Source organism: Pteropus alecto, unplaced genomic scaffold (genome assembly GCF_000325575.1).
Source record: "Pteropus alecto unplaced genomic scaffold, ASM32557v1 scaffold86, whole genome shotgun sequence".
Taxonomy (NCBI): domain Eukaryota; kingdom Metazoa; phylum Chordata; class Mammalia; order Chiroptera; family Pteropodidae; genus Pteropus; species Pteropus alecto.
In genome coordinates this window covers 10,911,823-10,926,927 of record NW_006442109.1, presented here as the reverse complement: position 1 = coordinate 10,926,927, position 15,105 = coordinate 10,911,823, and the positions used below count along the sequence as shown (strand labels likewise).

The following is a 15,105-nucleotide window of genomic DNA, read 5'->3' as shown; positions in this document are numbered from 1 at the left end:
GATGGCACAATCCCAAGCACTCAAAGCTTTTAGTATCTCTTGCACAAAATCCACAATGCTTCCCAAGCTCACTTCCTGGCTATGGGTTCTTTTATTGTTAATGGAAAAGAAACTCATTACATAGTAGTTTTTGGAGCTTTATATTTAAACACAACCCTTCTGAAACAGCAGTCCTGGATGTGATGCTGCCCATAAAACCCACTGCATAAAGACTTCCTGTTTCAGTAAGTCACCTACAGAGACAACATTTACCGTAAGCTTCATCAGACACAGCATTATTTCAAAGAACCAGCAGGTCTCAGTTCTCAGTCACACTGATAAAGGAACATACAGCCTCGGGTTCTCAGTTTTAGTTAGATCTCCAGCTGTCACATTTTCTTGCCCTAAAGTGAAAGTAGTACATTTATAAGTTACTACCTAGAACTTATATTAAAAAAAAAAAAAAAAAAAATCCAGCCAAAGAATTTGAGGCAATTAGTAGTTAAAACAAGAAATCACTTTTATGTAATCCAGATTGGTTACCATGTCTATTTAGAGCAAAGAGGACAGGCTGGCCCGTTGCCTCCACCAACCAGATAGCATCTCTTTAAGTGGGCGGTAGGAGTAGGGATAAGAGAATAATAAAAGGCACCAGAACTTTAAAGCACAAAGTCAGAGGTCTTTCTCGTTTTCACTGGCTTAATTCTACTAATATATTAGTATACTATGCAGAAACATTTCCCAAGTAGTTAGCAGTGAATGGCAAAGATAATTTCTTCTTGTGCCAAGTTTTTTGAAGGGATTACTTATCAATATCGGTAAGTAGTTTATTATAAAAAAATCTTATTAAATCTTGCTTAACCACTGGTAATGGTACAGAGCATGTTTACTCTTAACACGCTAAAACATATCTGTTTTCGACAACATTAAAATGTTTTCTAAACTGCGTGATGTGATCCATTAGTGGAGTGTGAAATAAATTCAGTGGGTCCCAACAAACACTATCTTGCAAGAAAAATAGTATAAAATTTAAGAAAAGAATATATCATATTTAGTAAGGATATTATTTATGAAACTTTTGCTTCAGATACATTAATTTGTGTATGTACTGAATCACAATATAATACTTTTTAGTGTGGGTCATGGTCAAAAAAATAAAAGCTATCAAAAGCCTTCTGAAAAGCAGTTTCAATTATTTCATTTTGGAATAAAAAGCTTAAGTTAGTGATTGGACTAGTTTCTACGACTTTCTTAGCTAATAAATATGATATTCAGATCAATCTGTTAGTAAAAAGAACAGGGGTTTTTCTAGCAGCTGAGAGTCTGAAGTGAGGCTGAGTAGAGTGAGGCAAAAGCAGGTGGAAGATGTCATTTTATAAATGGGATCAAAGAAAGTCCTATACTCTATTTCAAGAGGGAGAGCCTGTGAGGTATTTACAGAAGCCTGTGTTTTACTAAGCAAATGTGTGAAATTTTCTACATTACGCTGGTGAGAAAAGAACTAGAATGAATCACTCCTAAAAGCATGATAGTTTACAGAAACATACTAAAATATATATTTTTTAATTTTACTATGCAAAATTTCAAAGTTATACAATGAATTCCCCCAGGTAACCTCACTCAATTTTGAAGCAAATCAGTATATTTCATTATAGATCTCTAATAGATTTGAAGCGTTCTTTTAGAACAAATGGTTTACCTGCTATTTGAAGACCTCTACAATATAAATGTGAAAAATCAGAAGACCAAATGGAGACCCATGGATATGGGGAAGGTTATAGTACCAGTCAGACATTTCACCCATTCAGGAAGAGAAGTCCAAATGGTCCTTTGAAAAGTAAAAGGGTTGAAAGTGAAAAAACACAATTATGAACAGAGTTCAAGGTAAAGCAATCGATTCTAGAAGAACTAAAACCATGGATTGTCAATGACTTGAACTTGATCATAAGGCAAAACCAGTCGATTTATTAATATTTTCCTGCCAAGAATATAGACCTCCATTCTAGATGATAATATAACTTTTAAGAGGAAATACAGATGTTATTAATAAAGTTATAGCAGAAGTAAAAGAATATTTATATTAGACACTCAACTAATATACCAATTGGAGAAACTACAGTATCTAAAAACTTCAGATCCCAGTGACATGTCTATTTACTTCTCATCCTAATGAAAGTAGTTATGTCACCAGAAGCAACGTTAATGTACTTTTTTAAAGTCTTGCTTTACTATTAATTATTTAGACAATTTCCTAAAAGGGTCTGGCACATAAATTTTCAGCTTTGTTTAGAACCAGTGATTGGGAAGCAGCTCCTCCTGAGGAACAGATTGGAAAGCTGCGTGCGGGTCATTGACACATATTGTTAACATGTAAAATCAAACTTTAATCCTGTTGTACAAATGATATGCCTTAAAAATTTTTTTTAAACATTTTTCTTTTTTACTGAAGTATAACTCACATTAAGTAAAGAGCACAAATTCTAAGTGTACAGCTCAGTAAATTCTTACATATTCATATAACCATGTAACCATCTGAGAGAACACCTGCAGCACTCTAGTTGGCTTTCTTGTGCCTCTTGCCAATCAATAATCCTTATCTACCACCTCTCGAAGTAATCTATTTTGACTGTAATTGCAAGAATTCGCTTCGAACATCTAGGGATATAATTATACAATAACCACTCTTTTGCTTAACATTATGTCTGAGATTCATTCATTTTTTTGCATGTATTAGTAGTGGATGATTCTACCTTTCCTCATATTTGTATCTTATTTCAGAATTGCTGCTTTTTCCTCCACATCATAACTCTAATCTCTTGGTATATTAAACTAAGCATTAAGAAGCTACCAGTTTAATTCCACTTCCAATAGTCAAGAGGTGGAAGCAAACCAAATGTCCATCAATGGATGAATGCAGGGCAGATGAATAGAAAAAGAGAATGTGGTATATACATACAATGGAATTTTATTCAGCCTTAAAAAGGGAGGAAATCCTGTCACATACTACAATTCAAGTGAACCCTGAAGACAGTATGCTAAATAAAATAAGCCAGTGATAAAAAGGCAAATACTATATAATTCAACTATCTAAAGTAGTCAAATTCACAGAAAAGAATGTGGAATGGTGGTTACCGGGGCCTGGGGAGAGAGGGGAAAAAAGGATGTTGTTTGAATTTCAGTTGGAGAACATGAAAAAGTTCTGGCTATCTGTTTTACAACGATATGAATATATTTAAACATACTAAATTGTACACTTAAAAATTATTAAGATGGTAAATTTGATGGTTTTTTTTTTAACCACAATGTTAAAAAAATTAATCTGAGCAACCCCTTTCAGACTCATAAGGTCCATTTTCAGGAAGACAAAAAATTCCGAGACCTACCTTCTCAGTGTAATAATAACTATTGTCATTTTGAGCATAGTTGCTCCCAATTTGTAATGGCAGAACATGGTCTTTGGAGAGACCACATCAAGATATAAGAAAAAATCAGTTTGTACTTTGAAAGTATAAATCTCTTAAAGCTCAACAATTCAATGGATTGCTAAACTCTAATTTGCAGAATTTTAGGTAGTGTAGTATTTTTTAGTAAAACTTCTGCAGCTTTAGTGGTTAGAACCGAAATGTTCTTAACCTGTGATCATTAGATTCTCATTCAAAGTCAAAAATCCTTTCCTTGTGGGGAATAATAATAAACATCAAAGGAGCACCATCTCTATTAAGGAATTACTTTTTTTTTTGAAGATTAGCTTAAAAACCTTGTAGGAAAAAGCAAATAAAACAATCTTTCTTGTGATTATCAAAGTAATTATGAAAACAATGAAACATATGTATAAAAATATAAAATCATGATTCACAATGTAGAATTTAGGACTGATCATAAATGAAATCATAGTTTTGTTGCCAATCAGTAACTTACTGAAAAATTAAAAATATCTCAAATGTGATGACACTTGAAACTTTTCTAAGTCTAACTATAAATGTAGTTTCACAGGAGGGAAAAATCATTTCGACCTATATTAAATCTTAAGTCCAACATAATACTGTATAAAGTTACATAATTACATTAGCAAGTTCACATATCAATTTCGATTAAGCTTATATACTTTTTTGGTAACAGCTTTTGAGATGTAATTTACATACCATACACTTCACCCATTTAAAGTATACAATTTGCTGGGTTTTAGTATGTTAAGAGTTGTGTTACCATCTCCACAATCAATTTTAGACTATTTCCACCTCCTTAAAAAGAAACCTCACGCTCTTTATTGTTTCTTCATTCTTTTTAAAGTCAAATAATACCACATTTTGCTTATCTATTAATCAAGTGACATTATGTTTTCCTTTCTCTTGGGTATATACATACCTAAGAGTGGAATTGCTGGAACAAATGGTGGTCCTCTTGTATTTAATTAACTATTATATTTAACTTGAGAAACTGCCAGGCTGTTTCCCAAAGTAGCTGTACCATTTTAAATTTTATATCAGCAGCATATGAAGTCATTGTACATGTTACATCAACAGCATATAGTCAACACCTGTTATTATCTATTGATTCTAGCCACCCTAGTAGGTACAATATGTTATCTTACTGTGGTTTTGATTTATAATTCCCCAATGACTAATGTTGATGAGACTATGAGGAAAGAGTAAGCAAATAAAATGGAATCACTATAGTTAAGCTGCTAAATTACTACAATAAAGTAGGTTGAGGCATGAGGAAATGATTTTACTCTTGCTTTAACTAGCTGAGGAACTTAAACCTTTGAAACCTCTAGTTATGCCTGAAGATATAGATAACTCTCTGATTACCTCCTAAAGTACTTAGGAAAGAATGCTCATGTGTCCAGACCACCTGATATCCATTATTCAGACCACTGGACATATGGAAGATTACGATATCAAACCAATCCAGAGACTAAGAATGCAGAACTGATTCTTCTCAAGAATGCACTTTTTACTATAAGAACTCTTAGCTTTTCTTTCTTCTTTGGAACACTCTGGGTACTGCCTAGTTGTGTTGCTGATTTGCAAATCTTAAGCTACTTGAATAAATTTTTGCCATTTATTTCTAGTCAAAGCCTCCTGACTCTGCTTGCTTGACACATCATCTCACATGCTTAATGGCCATCCTTATGTCAGCACTGGAGAAATGTCTATTTGAATCCTTTGCCCATTCCTTTTGAGCCACATTTCTCTTGTTTGGGCCTGCTTCCATGTCTGGAAGTGTACTTTCCCTTTTAATAAAGCTTTTCTTTTCTGCTATAAAAAAAAAAATCCTTTGCCTATTTTAAAATTAAGTTGTCTTTTTATTGTTGAGTTGTTAGAGTTCTTTATATACTCGGAATACTAGTCCCTTATTAGATATAACTGGAAAATATTTTTTCCTAGTATGTGGTTTTTATTTTTCTTTCTTTATGGTAGCCTTTGCAGCACAGAATTTTTATTTTGGTGAAGTCCAATTTACCTATTTTTTTCTTTTGTTATTTGTGCTTTTGGTGTCATACCTAAGAATCCACTGCCAAATCTGAGGGCATGAAGATTTACCCACACATTTTCTTCTAAGAATTTTATAGTTTGAGTTCTGACATTTAGTTCTTTGACCTATTTGGGATTTTTTTGTTTTTAAAGTATGAGGTAAAGTTTCAACTCCAATCTTTTGTATGTGAATATCCAGCTGTCCCGACATCAACTGTTGAAAAATTATTCTTTCTCCACTGAATAGTCTTGACACAATAGTCAAAAAACGATGGACCTCAGCTTGATATATGGTTTCTCAATTCTATTCCATTGATCTATATGTCTATTCTAATGCCAGTACCACACTGCTCTGATCACTGTTGCTTTGTAGTAAATCTTGAAATCAGTAAGTGTGAGCCATCCAACTTTGTTCTTCTTTTCCAATATTGTTTTGGTTCTGCCTGGTCACTAACAACTCCATATATATATTTTAGAATCAGCTTTTTAGAATTTCTACAAAAAAGCCAGCTGGGATTACGAAAGGAATTGTGATGAATCTGTAGATCAATCGGGGAGTACCACCATCTTAATGATATTAAGACTGGACCCTGAAAATGAATGTCTTTCCGTATATTTAGGTCTTTTTAAATTTCTTTCAACAATGTTTTGCAGTTTTCATAGTATAAGTTTTACACTCATTTTGTTAAACGTTTTTTTTTTTTTGAGGTTTATTCTCTCTTAATACTACTGTAAATGGAACTGTTTCCTTAATTTCATTTTTGGATTAAACATATATACTTTTTATAATAATGACTGAGACCTCTTCCCTCATGATCTGTTCCCAGAAGCATACTATGTTTTTTAATTAGAAAAGTAATAGTCTCTCTTAAACCTCAACTAGGGAGTTCTATTATATAAATGAATTTTCCAGATAAGTGACATTCCTTCAATAAAAATTTAAAACTAAAATCATTTTTATAGTAGAAATGTTTCTAAAGTTTCAGGTTTAATAAAGAACATATGTGATGTTTGCTTTGGCAATACATACATATACTAAAATTGGAATGATATGGAGAAGATTAGCACGGCCCCTGCACAAGGATGACATGCAAATTCATAAAGTATTCATATTTTTAAACTTCCAGTTATAAAATAAATAAGCCACGGAGATGTATAGGATGGCGACTACGGTTAATAATACTGTATTACATATCTGAAAGTTGCTGAGAGTAAGTCATACAAGTCCTCATCAGAAGAAAAAAATTTTTATAACTGTGTATGTGTAAATTTCCTGCCCAGTATATACAAAAGAAAATTATTTATCCAGTAAGCTACTGAGGATTATGTTATATTTCTGACAATTACTTTCATGAAAATGTTTATTGTGTTATTTACTTATAATAATAATATAAGGTAAATATTAACTGAAAGGCCAACTACATGAACAATTGTGGTTAATCTACTTGAAGAAACAGAATGAAGCCATTAAACATCGTGAAAATCACATAACAATTTAGTAAATAAGAAAGCAGAATCTCAAAGAATACCCAACTTTGTTTATACCAAAGCACATATATACATGTACACACAACTGAACAAAGACTTTGCTCTAATTATCTGTGATGTTACAATTCCATCTCAAAACAAATAAAATAAAAACCAACCAAAAACAAAAGAAAACAAGTTCCATGAATCAGAATTATCCTTAACCCATTATCCTTATACTCTGGATGTTCAAATCTGAACAATCTGATTATTTAGTTTAATCAATCTCTGAAGTAGTTTATAAAATAAAGTAGAAAAAAAGAAGCATTACAACCTCAAAAAGACAAAGTAATTTTTAGTTTCACAGTACAAACAGCCTAAACTACCTATAAGAGCCCTTTAGTCAAAGAAACATTCAGAATTACTTAAAATCGCAAAGCATTTACTGTTTAAGCTTTTTACCATCCAGACAAACTAGAGGAACTACCACCGTTATTTAGATATCAGCACCACTGGATAAAAAAGATTGACATGTATTTTTAACAATACAGAAAAACTAAATACAGAAAAATTACACCTTTTGAGGGTAGGGAGGAAACATTAGACGTTCTAATTAATTTATGTTCTTGGGAAGGAGATGGCATGTAGTTCCTGTCAAGTTTTTTTAATGCCTGCAGAATAAAGTCCAAAATACATATCATGGCCCAAAGCTAGTCAAGAACAGACTGCTCACATCTCTAGCCTCACTTCCCACTGTATTTTATTGAAATAAAAAGCTAAGGGTAGAATAAGATACAGTGTTTATAATATCCTCCACTTTATAACATTCTCCCATTTTACTCTGAATTTCAAAATACATACTTTGCAAAATTAAAAATGAATCAAAAATTAATTATTAATTAGCCAATGCTTTCCTTCCTCACCTAGAAAATCCCTGAAGATTAAAGTTGGTCCACCATAGAAACTAGATAGTGTTACTTAAAATAATGGCCATCATTTTATACTTTATTTATATTTCTTTTCCTGGCAATAGGTAATTATATTTATATTTCTTTTCCTGGTAATAGGTAATTAAATGCCGACAACTATAAATTTTGGAATCAGATATTTATTCTAATGTCGTTTTTAAGCTTTTTTTTTTTTTTCGGCATGTGGTATTTCAACTGCACACTTAACCAATAAGTGGTTAGACTACCTGGCACAAATAAAAATACTTGTTTGGGAGGTCCCTGATCTGGGCTCTAGTTGCAACTCTGTGGTAAGTAGCTTATCTTAACTCAAGTCATTTGATTTCTAAATTTTTCATCTTTAAAATGATGAAGGTTGGACTAGATAATGCCAAGGTTCCCTACAGGTCTAAAACTTAAGTAGGTTTATTACTTTTGTTGATCTGGACTTTACATATATATTAAATCAGTCTAAGTCACCACGACCCTGTTGGGAGCCAGATCCCACTCTTTTCTCATACTAAACTCATGGCCACCTTTTTCATATAACTGTCACTAATCTAGTTGTCAGGCCTGAAATTGTATAGTACGGTTCTTGAATCACGATCTGGACGTTTGTTCAACGTTGCTAATTTAAGATAATGCTGAATCGTAATTATGTTAACCAGTTTATTTAGCTGCTCCACCTCAAGCATTGTGCTACATGAGGATTTCATTAGTACAATGGTCCCCCTTATATGTAATTTCACTTTCTGCAGTTTCAGTTACATGCAGTCAATCATGGTCCAAAAATATTAAGTTGGAATATTTCAGAAATAAACATAAGTTTTAAATTGCATGCTGTTCTGAGTTGTGTGATGAAATCTCAAGCCATCCTGCTCTGTACCCCCGCTGGGACATGAATCATCCCTTTGTCCAGCATATCCATTGTGTATGCTACCCTCCTGTTACTTAGTAGTTATCTTGGTTATCAGACTAGTGATATCACAGTACACAGTTTCAAGTAACCCTTATTTTACTTAATAGTGCCATATATACATACCTTTCATTACAGTATATTCTTATAATTGCTCTATTTTATTATGAGTTATTGTTATTAATCTCTTACTGTGCCTAATTTATAATTAAATTTTATCATAGGTATGTATACATAGGAAAAAATGGTGTATGTAGGTTTGGTATTATCCAAGGTTTCAGGCATCTACTGGGGATCTTGAAACATATGCCCTGAAGATAAAGGGAGACTACTATATGTTCTTTAAAGGTCTCCATCCAATTCATGGTTCAACTGAATGGAACCAAAGTCACAGCTCTACGTTCAGCATCAGTAATGACAACAGTCCATTAAAACTGATTCTCCCTGGTGCAGGTGGTTAAGAAAACTACAAACCTACTTAGTTATCTTATCAGCCAGTTCACATTTCTATCTGTGTTACCAGAATATCACAAACGTCTGTCAAATAAATGCCTTGCTGAATAAAAATATATAATACATTAGAGACATTTAATATGGCAGATAAAAACATAGGCATTTTACTTTATTCCTTTTCAAACTCACATTGAAATGACAAAAGAAACTAAAAGGACAAATAAAATAGGTGAGGAAACAGCAGACCTGAGAAAGCTGACATACTTCAGAGGAGGAATCGAAATGCTAAGGTTACCCAATGATATTGACAGGAAACTTACAATTCTGTTGTAAACTTGAGAGGAAGAATTAATAAAGGATATGTAGTAACTAAGAAAATTTTTTAAAACTCAAGTATCAGTAATTTTTATTTCTGAGGGAAGGAGGGATAGGGATGTACTAGAAAGAAAACACAGTAATAATGCCTTCATAGCTCGATATTTGAACAATATTTCAACAATCATTATATTGTACATGCAGAAAAATGGTTTAACCAAAAAGTATGACATAAGTATTTGGGGAGAATTTAGGGAGTGTTTGTACAGATGGCCCCCGACTTAAAATGGTTTGACTTACGATTTTGCAACTTTACAATGATGCAAAAGCGATAAGCATTCAGTAAAAACTATAGTTTGAATTTTGAATTTTGATCTTTTCCCAGGCTAGCAATATGTAGTGCAACAGTGTCTTGTGATGCTGGGCAACAGCAATGAGCAGCAGCTCCTAGTCCGCCACATGATCACAAAGGTAAACAACTGATAGTCTACAGTACATTCATTGTGTTAGATGATTTTGCCCAACTGCTGGCTAATGTTTAAGTGTTCTTAGCACGTTTCAGGTAAGTTAGGCTACACTGATGTTCAGTAGGTTAGGTGTATTAACTGCATTTTCAACTTACAATGAGAATGGATTTATTGAGACATAACCTCATCATAAGCTGAATAGTATCTGTATGTAATTGGGGATGGTATGTATGAGAAAAATCAAGAAATAATATTGAATATTGAAAAAAATAGTAATGTCTAGAAAAAAGAGGTATCTAAAAGACATTTAAAGAGTTGAAATGCTTGCTTGCAGGAATCAGGACTTTAAAATCTATGTTACATGGGTATTTTCATTAAAATTATATTATAAAAAATACGTATAGCATTTTCTTACCCTAGTAACCCCAAATGAGTATGATCTACTCTTTGAGAGTCTACTATGCCCGGCAGTGAGTTCTACTTCCTTTGATAAGAGCCTTACCTTTCATGGAAAAGTTATGACCAAAAGTTCAGACCATTTTCTCTTCAGGATGCATGATGACATCATGGAAATACTGATCCTGAACTCTCTTCATAAGCAAATCTATAATCACCCTAGTTTTGTAATCCTCCTCAACAATTCCAAATTGGCTTAGAAATCCTGGAAATTTTACCGTTAAATCCTCATTAACTAGTTAAGATCTCAATGCATAACCCTACAAATATCATATCTGTGATACTTCTAAACATATTAATATGATGTAGACTGTGTCTCAGCAAATGTGGTTAAAACTATTTACTCCTATCATTTTTTTTGATGCATTATGCTATTGACAGAAAGATCTGTTAAAGTTGTTTAACCAATAAATTGTGCTCGAGTTAGAACTGGGTGCCATTCCAAAAGAAATTCAAACTGCGACACTACTAGAAATAAGAATTATATATGCGTTCCTGGTTTTTCCAAGAAAGTTAAAATGCATTATTTCTAGAGTAATAATTTTAAATTGAACCCCTCTGCACCATACTCTTGAAACAAAATAAGAAATATAATTTGTCACACATCTATAAAGTGGGAACATATAAACAACTCTTACTGCCGGGGGTGGGGGAATATATTTTGTCAGGTTTACACACAAAGGTACACACATACATATACCTAAAGAGATAAAGCACATGGGACGCAATATTAACTGGCAAATCTAGGTGATAATATATCATGGCTTTAACCATCCTATTCTTTTTACTCTTTTGTAAAATCTTGAAATTTTTTTTATATAAAGTTGGGAAAAATTAAAATAATTTCAAACAATGTTTTATATTATGTACATAAACCATGAGCTCACTATGTATCAACCACTCTCTTAGGTGACTGTAGACATTATCTGAACTATATCTTCACAACAAATCTGTAAGGTAGATATTATGACGCCCCTCGTCTGACAGAGGGTAAAAATGAAACTTGGAAAGGCAATCTGACTCTAGGATTCTTAACATTTAACCACTGGGGCAAGAGAATAATGACATGACTTCTAAAATCTGTTTTAGTTTGTTCCATCCACAGACTCTAAAATTTGCAAATTCATAGAAAAATCTTAACAATGTTATAAAAGCACAATTTATCAGTTTTTCTGTTTCATTGGTTGGCTTGGGTTTTGGCTGATAATAGACAGTTCTAGTTGTTCAAAATGCTAAAATTTCCTAAGAAACTATAAAGTAACATTTGATTTTACAATGACTACACATTCCACTAGCGAACACAACTAAATTTCCTGTTTTATTGTAAGCCTATATCCTTTCAATTGAATGACTTGCAAAAATTTTTCCATAGCAGAACTGTATCTTTCAACAAAATCTATTGAAAACTCAGTATGTAGGTAATAGAAAGTCCTGCCTGCTGCTCACTTTTCCTTTCCTATTTTCTGGCACTGAGAAGTAGGTGCTCCAAGTCTCTGTGTGACACAATATGAAACCAACTGCTTTAGATAATACACATTCTGTACACTGCTAATGATCACAACTGCCAAAAACAGAACTGGCTGGTAGAAGCTGAAGTTATAAATTCCAATTTAAGTTCACTAGTGATAGGTAATTCAGGTAAAGGAAAAAAAAATATGCAGAGAAGTCATCATATATGACTTACTTTAGTCAAAAAGATATGTGTCTTATTTTAGAAGCCAGGGAGGAATGTGTCACAGGACAAGCTGCTACCCTTAGCCAATTTACCTTTGTCAGAAATATCCTTCAATGCTAATGTAATTTTGCATATTTCACCAGATACCAAATAAAGAAAAGAGCAAAAAAGGTCAATTATTTTTGTGCCTCCATTTTACTGTCTGTAATCAAAAACATTCTCTAGCAAAATCTTATTTCGCAAGGGTAATATTAAATTTTTAAACATAGGTACATATCTATTAGATGTGACAGAGATATTATCTACTTTCTTATTCTTGCAGCTAAGCAGGAAAACAAGCTGTTATTTGTGGACTTGGGATATACATTTTCTGAATTCTGGAGGAACTAAATCGTTTGCATCTTAATGTTTACATGATTCTTTCCAGGTTTGATTCAGTAAAGACTCAAAATTAAAAAAAAAAAAAAAATCCTCAATATACTCCTCATGTTTTCAATGAAAAACAACCTGCAGATCTGTTTCCACTCCAGTGTGTTCTCCTACCTTTTATCCATGATCATCCTTCATCAATCTTCCTTTCTCAAACATTCAAAATCCCTTTCTGTTGAAGCAATATACACAGGTAAGACTCCGCAGAAATAATCTGCCTATTAAAAAGTAGACAAAGGCCACAAAGAAACAACTCTTAAAAGAAGAAATGTAAATAAATGTGTAAAGATGTTCACCTTCGCCCATGAACACATACACATTTAACAAGATACCATTTTCCCCTATTGGACCAGCACAGGTGAAGACTCTCCATAATGTTTAAGGTATCTGAAGGAGTTAGGTAAACAACCCCCACCCCATATACACGCAAGGTAAATAAAAACCATCTTTCTGGAGGGACAACTGTCAATGTGTAACAAAATTGCAAATATGTATGTCCTTGACTCAGAAAGTATACTTTCAAGATTTATTCTAAGAAAATAAAATAATCAAATTTGGACTACAAGGATATACTATGAGTGTCTATAAGGATGTTCAGCATAGTATTATTTATAACAGTAAAAAACAAATAATTCATATATGCATATATAAAGACTAAATAAAGTACTGAATAACTATAGATATTAAAAAATGAATAATCTATAAGTAGAAATAAAAAGTGCATGTACAATTTGATTGCATTTCTAAAATATAACCTGATATACATTTTTAATTTCTGGAAAATTAAATTAGTGGTTATCTTTGGAGATACTTCTAAAGTAGAATTTAAGAAAAATTCTGGTGATAAGCATGTCATTTTCTTTTTAAAAATTTTCTTATAAAGAATTATTTTTGCTTTTCGTTTATTGCTTTTTTTCTGATTACAAAATACATGTAGTCATTTAAAATAAAAACAAAAGGGAGAAGAAAAAAGAAATATCTCAGAAATAAATAGCTGTTTATTTCTAAAGGCAATAATTAATTAGTTCTCTCCTGCTTAACCTTAGGGCACAAGGCTTTGCTAATACCTCAACCATTTAGAACCTCTTCTTTTTTGACTTTTCAACCTCTGTACTCTTCAGGCTCTTCCTTTTCCAATATCCCTTAAGTGCACAATCTCCCAGTCATCCAAGCTCCACAAAGCATCATCTCATCATCTGACTATGTGTTCCTTAACACCTACATAGTGATAAATTCTTAATCGCTATCTCAAGCCTAAACTTTTCTAAGTCTTAGATCCATATCTCTGCGTTTGTGCTGCATACTCCTCTCAAAGTCATTATATTCATGAACTCTATCTACCTGTCCTCTCCACTGCTACTCCAGTCCTGTATTTCCTATCTCCATTAAAGGTTTCCTCATTCACTTGGTCTCCCCAAGCTGGCAAACTCAGTCATTTTTGACCCTTTCCCCTCGAATCCTGCCTATAGTCCACTTCTGAAATTTCTCCCTAGTTCATCCCTTCCTCTCGATCTCACTGCTGTTTTCAGAACCAAGAGCTAAGACAGGCCTGGTCATTTCTAACCTGGACTATAAAGTCAAACATTCTTAATTACCCATTATATGCCATACATAATAAAAGGAGTTGAGAATATGACGATTAATAAAGCAAAGTACTACCGCCAAACATGTCTGGAGGTAGAGAGATGGAGGAAGATAATATAATGTGACAATAATTAGAGCAAAATCCACAAGACGTCAATCTCTTTCCTATCTGATCTAATCTTATAACTACCTGAATTATCTTTCTAGATTACGAACCAGATCACGTCACTTTTCTATTGTAAAATTCTTGATGATTCTACTCCACTGCCTACAGTATAAAGTCCAAATGCTTTAATACCATGCAAACACTTCACAATCTTGTCCCAACCTACCTAATAGCTGCCTCTATTACTTTCTTTCACTTGACACACCCTAACCCAGCCCTGTATAAGTAACTACTTGCTGCCCTGATAATATGCTAAACACTTCCACAACACCTAATGTTTGTGTATCCAACAGCTGGAGAGCCCTTCTTCCTTGTGCCGGCCAGTGGAAGTCCTGTCTTACTCTCAATCAAATAATATCTCCTTCTGAAACTTTCATTAATCTTCTCTGCCAATGTAGTTTTTACGCAATCTATTATAATACTTACCAATTTGCATTATAATTTTTTTTTCTCTAACACCAGATTATGAGATTCTTAACGACAGAAACTACATCTTATTATTTTTTGTATCTTTCCCAAAGTTTGCCAAGATAGTAAATACTTAAGAACTGTTTTGTTAAGTGGATAATGGGGTGGAAACAGATTTGCAGAGAACCAAAATGTACTGAACATTAAGTCACTTTTTTAGTTCTCTGTCTAGAATCCAGGGGTCTACCTAAACATTAAGGCCACTACCTACCCGTCGACCCCACATACCAGGAGGCCAATGGAGCCCATGGTTTTTCCCTCTCCTTTTCCTATTCATCTGGATATCCATCTATTCTATAAATAATA

The 15,105-nt window shown here is 33.1% G+C and overlaps 1 protein-coding gene and 1 non-coding gene across 8 annotated transcripts in view; one reads left to right on the top strand and one right to left on the bottom strand.

The window, feature by feature from the left end:
* CSNK1G1 (casein kinase 1 gamma 1) overlaps nt 1–15,105 on the bottom strand; it is a 148,440-nt gene that overhangs the window by 79,252 nt on the left and 54,083 nt on the right. The gene's annotated exons all lie outside the window — the stretch shown is intronic.
* On the top strand, nt 6,466–6,574 carry LOC112469897. Its single transcript, XR_003042751.1, has one exon. It is a non-coding gene; the product is annotated as a U6 spliceosomal RNA (small nuclear RNA).